At 47.6% G+C, this 7,609-nt stretch overlaps 1 pseudogene; it reads left to right on the top strand.

The window, feature by feature from the left end:
• Window positions 1-3,816, top strand: part of LOC105943271 (uncharacterized) — a 29,403-nt pseudogene extending 25,587 nt beyond the window's left edge.
• The last annotated feature ends 3,793 nt before the right edge of the window (window positions 3,817-7,609 follow it).

Genomic DNA, 7,609 nt, shown 5'->3' on the forward strand with positions numbered 1-7,609 from the left:
ATAAGGGATGCTGGGGATTGAACTCGGGTCGGCCGCATGCAAGGCAAACGCTCTGCTCTACCCGCTGTGCTATTGCTCCAGCCCTGGAAATACTCTTCTTAAGGATGCAGACAAATACAAGGGCTGCCGCACCCCTGTACCCCGAAGTCACCATGCCTGCCTAGGAGGTCTGATGAGGCTGTCATTCCAGGGTCTGCCTTGAGAGAGGAGACACTGGGAAGCGACTTTGTGCAAGGAGCAAAGTGCAGCCAATAGGGAGCACTGGGGAGGCTGTGGCCAGGGCGCCGGGCCTGCCTGCAGAGGCAACAAAGGCCACGATCTCCTGGGCCAGTGTCTCCAGGCTCATGGCTTCACCATCTGGTTCTGCTGGTTTCTCCTAGCCCCGCCTCTTGTGCTCAGACCAGCAGCCCCTGCGGTGGCCATTGCAGGTCAAAGGGGTGGGAGTGGGGAGCGTCTGCGGATGTGGATGTGAAGAGGAGTCCACAGAAGCTGGCAGTTAGAGTGTGTGTGTGTGTGTGTGTGTGTGTGGTGCTATTGTTTTGTTTTTGGCCACACCTGGCAGAGCTCACAGGTTGCTCCTGGCAGTGCTTGGGAGACCATGTCCTGCCAGGGATCAAACCTGGGCCTCCAGCATTAAACCTAGTACTCAGCCCATTGAGTTGTGTGTTTGACCGTGTGAGGTTTTAATCCCCTGTTAATGCTGAGGGGTTCTCCCCTATCCCCCCCCATCTCTTCCTGCTCAGTCTTACTTTCAGAGTAACTTATTTGGCAGGGAGCGGGGTGGGGGGTGGGGGGTGGAGAGATAGTGCAGTGGGTAGGGTGCTTGCCTTGCCTATGGCTGACCTGGGTTGGATCCCCTCATCCCATAGGCCCCTCGAATATTGCCAGGAGTAATTCCTGAGTGCAGAGCCAAGAGTAACCTCTGAGCATTGCTGGGTGTGGCCCCCAAACAAATGGGGTCAGAAAGAGAATAAAATGGTAAGGGTGCTTGTCTAGAAGGCACCTGACCCAGCTTTGATCCCCAGCACATGCATGGTCCCCTGAGCCCGGCCAGATGTTAACCTTGAATGTAGAACCAGCAGGAAGCCCTGAGCATTGCCTGGGATGGCCCCCAAAACAAAACAAAACAACAGCAACAAAAAAGGGAAGGAAAGAATGACTGACTTTAAGAATGACTGTTCTAAAAGGCAGAGCCGCAGACCAATGGAACAGGGTTGAATACCTTTACACACACCTTCAAACATATGATCATCTAATCTTTGATAACAAAGCAAGAAATGTGGAGAAGGAAAGCCTCTTTAACAAATGGTGCTGGCAAAACTGGACAGCTACTTGCAAAAAAATGGTCTCAGACCTCTACCTAACATCATGCACAAAAATCAGATCAAAATGGATCAAAGACCTCAACATCAGACCAGAATCCATAAGGTACATTGAAGCCAAGGTTGGAAAAACCCTCCACGACATTGAAGCTAAAGGTATCTTCAAAGATGACACGACACTGACCAAGCAAGTGGAAACAGAGATAAATAAATGGGACTATCTTAAACTAAGAAGCTTCTGTACCTCAAAAGAAAAAGTGACCAGAATACAAAGACAGTCCTCAGAATAGGAAAGGATATTCACCCAGTACCCATCTGATAAAGGGTTGATATCAATGATATACAAGGTACTGGTTGAATTTTACAAGAAGAAAACATCCAATCCCATCAGAAATGGGGTGATAAAATGAACAAACTTTCTCAAAGAAGAAATCCAAATGGCCAAAAGCACATGAGAAAATGCTCTTCAGCACTAATCATCAGGGAGATGCATATCAAAACATCAATGAGATATCATCTCACACCACAGAGACTGGCCCACATCCAACAAAAGCAACCAGTATTGAAGTGGATGTGGGGAGAAAGGGACTCTCTTTCACTGCTGGTGGGAATGCCAACTGGTTCAAGCCCTCTTGGAAAACAGTATGGACGTTTCTCAAAAAATTAGAAATCGAGCTCCCATTTGACCCAGCAATACCACTTCTGGGAATAGATCCCGGAGATGCAAAAAAGTATAGTAGAAACGACATCTGCACTTGTATGTTCATTGCAGCACTGTTTACAACAGCCAGAATCTGGAAAAAAACCAAGTGCCCGAGAACAGATGACTGGTTTAAGAAATTTTGGTACATCTACACAATGGAATACTATGCAGCTGTTAGAAAAGATGAAGTCATGAAATTTGCATAAAAGTGGATCAACGTGGAGAGTATCACGCTAAGTGAAGAGTCAGAAAGAGAGAGACAGACATAGAAGGACTGTACTCATTTGTGGAATATAAAGTAACAGAATGGGAGATTAACACTGAAGGATAGTAGAGATAAGGACCAGGAGGATTAATCCACAGTTTGGAAGCCAGCCTCACATGCTGGGGGAAAGGCAGCTCAGATAGAGAAGGGACCACCAAGTAAAGGATGCTCGGAGGGCCCACTTGGGATAGGAGATATGTGCTGAAAGTAGACTATAGACCAAGCATGATGGCCACTTAATACCTGTATTGCCAACTGCAACACTCAAAAGGAGAGAGAGAGTAAAAGAGAATGCACCTGCCTGCCACAGAGGTGGAGGTGGGGTGGGGTTGGGGTGGAGAATGGGGTGGGGATAGTGGGAGGGATGCTGGGACCATTGGTGGTGGAGAATGGGCACTGGTGGAGGGATGGGTACTCGATCATTGTATGACTGAAATGTAAGCGTGAAAGTTTATACGTCTGTAACTGTACCTCATGGTGATGCACTAAAAAAAAAACCACCTTAAAACAAATAAAAAGAAATATTAAATGCCTAAAACTAAAAAAAAAAAAATAAAAGAATGACTGTTCTAGAGCCAGCTTCCCTGCAGGCGGCTAGCGAGAGGCCGGGGAGCACTGAGCCATGCACAGTACCCTGTACTGCCCAGAGTAGCGAATAGTACAGTCAAGATGACCAAGGGTGACCTGAAGAACCTAAGGGGAAAGGGGGAAAGGTGTTTGCTTCTGCCTTCTCTGTGCTGAACGGTGAAGAGGAGCCTAAGAAGAAAAGCTCTAAAGTTCCTTCAGTTTTGCAGAATTCCCCGTAAGTGCTCAGAGAGGTGGAGGACAGTGTCTGGGCAAGATGAGACGGCAGAGGCAGGTACAGGTCACGACGGTACGAAATGAAGGATTGTGGACCAGCCAACGGAGGCAAGAAGGAGGACTTGAATGCCACTGAAGACCCCGCTCTGGATTCTTGCTGCTCTGTTCTGAGTTTTGCCCCCAAATCAAACCCATGAACCCTGGCACCCCTAACTGGAAATCTGGTGAAAGAGCTGGGTAAAAGGTGAAACAGCGTATGGGACAGTGAGAAGGGACCCTACAATGACAAGGCAGGGAAGCTGAAGAAGTACAAGAAGGATGTTGCTATTATAAGCCAATAGGAAAGTTTGATAGGGCTGGAGCAATAGCACAGCGGGTAGGGTGCTTCCCTTGCACACGGCCAACCAGGGTTTGATTCTTCCGCCCCTCTCAGAGAGCCTGGCAAACTGAGAGTATCCCGCCCATACGGCAGAGCTTGGCAAGCTACCCATGGTATATTCGATATGCCAAAAACAGTAACAACAAGTCTCACGATGGAGACGTTACTGGTGCCCGCTCGAGCAAATCAATGAACAACGGGACGACAGTGCTGCAGTGCTACAGGAAAGTTTGATGGTGCAAAGGACCCAGCTAACGTTGCCAGGGAAAAGATTGAAGAGGAAGAAGAGGAGGAGGAGGAGGAGGAGGAGGAGGAGGAGGAAAAAGAGAAAGAGGAAGATGAATAAAAAAAAGCTTTCTCTGTTTCTGTGTGAAAACCTGACAGTAGGGAGCCCATCATGCATTGCTTAGGCTGAGCCTGATCGCCCTCATTAGATTGAAGAAGCACACAGTTGGGCCATGATTGTATTGCAGCCTCAAAGTGCTCGAGGAATTGTTTGTGGTTTACATTAAGTGGCCCTGGAGGAAGGGAATTCCCTGAAATTGTATCAAAGTTGTATATATTTTCCAACCTTTATATTTCAATTAATTTATTTACCTTTTTGGTTTTCAGGCCAGGCCCAGCGATGCTCAGGGGTTACTCCTGGCTCTGCACTTGGAAATTACTCGGATGGTGCTCGGGGACCATATGGGATGATGGGGATCAAACAGGGTGGGCTATGTGCAAGGCCAATGCCCTTCCCGCGATACTATTGCCCAGGTCCCAGCTCCAACACTTTTAAAATGAAAAAGCTCGCAGGTTCTCACTCCGTGTGCATCACTGTTGGTGTGACAAGGCCAAAACAACAACAAAAGTTGTTTGTTGGTGTTTTCATCTATTAAAGTGGTGCTAAACTGTATGAGTACTGACTAGGAATTTGGAGTTCTCAACTGTACATACCTAGACAAAGAACAAAGAAAAGAACACTGTTCTTTTTGTGTGTATAAAAAGAGATCAAAGCCACAAAGACAAACTTGCTTCATTTGGCTTGGGTGGAAGCAGAAGGAAGAGAGTGGAAGTCCAGGGATCTATTGGGGGCTGGACCCAGCCATGGACACCCAGTGGGGGGCCGGTCCCCGGCACAGCCCCCGGGGGCACTTGTCTCCCCTCTCTGAAAGGGGAGTCGACGGGCACGGGAAGTGTTTGGAGTTTATGAATTGTGGGGAGTAGTTTTCAACCAACTTTGTCAGCAAAGCCAAGAGCCACTGTACCAAGGAGAGCGCAGAACATTTTGTACTGGCATTTGTGACATTCTATTATTGTGTGTGCGTGTGCGTGTGCGTGTGCGTGTGTGTGTGTGTGTGTGTGTGTGTGTGTGTGTTTAGAAAGCTGAAATGTTTTTCAAGTCAAAGAAACAGTATTAAGATCAAAGTTTTTAGGGGCCGGAGCGATAGCACAGCGGGTAGGGCGTTCGCCTTGCACGCGGCCGACCCGGGTTCGATCCCCGGCATCCCATATGGTCCCCCAAGCACCGCCAGGAGTAGTTCCTGAGTGCAAAGCCAGGAGTAACCCCTGAGCATCGCTGGGTGTGACCCAAAAAGCAAAAAAAAAAAAAAAAAAAAAAATCAAAGTTTTTATTTTTTAATTTTTTAAACTTATTTATTTATTTATTTTGCTTTATTTATATGGGATGCTGGGGATCGAGCCTCGGTCGGCTGCGTGCAAGGCAAACGCCCTCCCCGCTGTGCTATAGCTCCAGCCCCCTAAGCTCAAAGTTTTTTTTTTTTTTTAAAAGACTGGTTGTTCTGAGCCCTGGGCCTTTCCTTGTGGCATTTTTTGTTCCACATCCTGCAAGTTCTGTTCATCCTTCCGAGCTCCCTGCCAGGCCACGCCTGGGGGTAAGGGTGGGAGGGATTGGTTCTTGTTGCCTTAGGCTGAGCCCCAAGGCACTCCTACATCAGTACTCCTGCCTATGGCAGTTTCATCTGAGTTGGCCCTTGTTTTCGTATTTACCTCCACCTACATTTGATGGACTTTGGGGTGGAAACAAAATCTTTTGTTACTATTCATGTTAGGATTTTTAATGTTGGCCCACAGTAGGTTCTGAAGGAATATCTGTTCATTGAATTAATAAAACAAATTTAAGGAACTCATCAGAATCCCCTGGGTACAGTGTTCAAAATACACAGGACCAGATCCACTCACCCACAAACAGACTCTCTGTTTCAATGGGGGTTTGTGGGTTTGCCTTTTGAAAGAACTCCCCCGTGATTTTCAGGTCTTACCTAAGGTTTCGAATCACAGGTGTAACTCAGGTGAAGCGATTCCTCTCTCTGAAGACGGAGAGAAGTGATTCGCCTTTACACAAAGAATTGAACAAAGTAGCCAAGCCTCCTCTCGCCCAAGGACACATTGCAAAGAAAAGCAGAGGTGGGTTGGGACAAAAAGGATTAGAGGTAAGGCATGAAATACAAGGTATCAGTAGGAAAAGACATCTCACTGGTTCTCCAGTAACAGTAATTTGTATGAATGATAATAAACCCCACTGAGCAGGAAGGATAGACATCACCACTGATGGTGCAGGTGTTGGGTAGGAAGGACTCACCACTGATGGTGCTGGCTGGGTAGGAAGGACTCAGAGCCTTCTTCTCACTTGGAAGGTGTGTGCACCGCCTCTGCCTGGGTGACCCTCCTTCCAAAGAGCCACCCCTGGATTATTACAAGAGAGAAGGATGCTCAGAACTTCGAGTCCGGTCAGCCCACGTTAGAGATGAAGTTCAGCCTGAGAGTGGATAGTGCGTCCTTGTTGCCTCCAATTCGTGGAAAAGCTGCGTCTATCGTCTCGTTTCCTGATTCTTTGTCAAGTCTCAACACACGATCATGCCTAACTCATTTAGTTAAATATTCCCAGGTTGGGAGATCACCTCCTGGTTCCCTCAAGGCCCTCCTGTGTGTCCATCAGCCTATTCCGTGCCCCAAGGGGAGCTGGACAATTTCTTTCTAACCCCCTTCCGCTTCTGCCTCCCGTGATTTCTCTAAAACTCAACCCTGAGGATTTTCTACCTCGCCAGAGGCTCATGCCAATTTCTTTGGCTGTAAAATAAATTTCAAGTGCTTTAGCCAGGCTGAAGGAACTTCCTGAATGAACCCACTCTTATCCACCCCACCAAAGCCCCACCCCTGCGCCCCAATCCTCCACCCGGCAGTGAGGGGAACTGTTGCTTGTCTGCCCGCCCTCCTTTGCTGGCTGGCAGAGCCCACTACCAATCAGAGACTCGCAAGTGCTCATTGGTCCAGTTCCCTGGAGCCTAGAACCAGGGTGTGTGAATCATCTCTGGCGATGTGCTGAAGTGAGGAAGGATGCTGGGAGGAAGAAGGGGCACTTTAAGTAAAGACAGAGATCTCCCTAAAACAGAGAAATAGATATAAACCAATCTTTTCTGCCTCTTTCTCGTTTTTGTGCTGTTGTGTGAACAATTCTGCAGCCATTTTGCAGTCCTGAGGCAGTGAATCTCAAAATCCAAGTGGATCTCAAAGAAGCTGACCCATAGCCCAGACACCACGGAACCAACCTGACCAACTCAATAACTGACTGTGTCATAGAAATACGAAGTGTTACACATTACTATAATCTAACATGAAATCACTAAGTAATAAACTTAAAGCACAGTTACTTGGATCTTAACTTGCACTTTGACTAATTGTTTTTGGGTCACACCTGGCAGTACTCAAAAAGAGGCGCTCTCTCTCTCTCTCTCTCTCTCTCTCTCTCTCTCTCTCTCTCTTGGTTTTGGAGCCACACCCAGTGATGCTTAGGGGTTACTCCTGGCTCTGCTCTCAGGAACTACTCCTGGAGGTGCTCAGGGGACCATATGGGATGCTGGGAATTCACCCCCGGTCTGCCAGGCTATAGTAAGGCGGGGTCCTCTCAAGGGTTACTTGATCTGTGATCAGGGATTGTTCCTGGCAGTGCTGGTACTTCAATGGAAGCCGCTGTATGCAAACAAGCAACTTAACTCTTGTGCTATCTCTCTGGCCCCTAGAATGATATTTTAAAATAATAATATCTTATTATTAAAAAAATATCAAACCAGACTGGGAGCAGGGGCAGAAGACATGCAACTCCCTCCCCCAGGGATGAAGACACTCCCTAGGGATGA

The sequence above is a fragment of the Sorex araneus genome, chromosome 2, assembly GCF_027595985.1.
Source record: "Sorex araneus isolate mSorAra2 chromosome 2, mSorAra2.pri, whole genome shotgun sequence".
In the NCBI taxonomy this organism is placed as follows: Eukaryota; Metazoa; Chordata; class Mammalia; order Eulipotyphla; family Soricidae; genus Sorex; species Sorex araneus.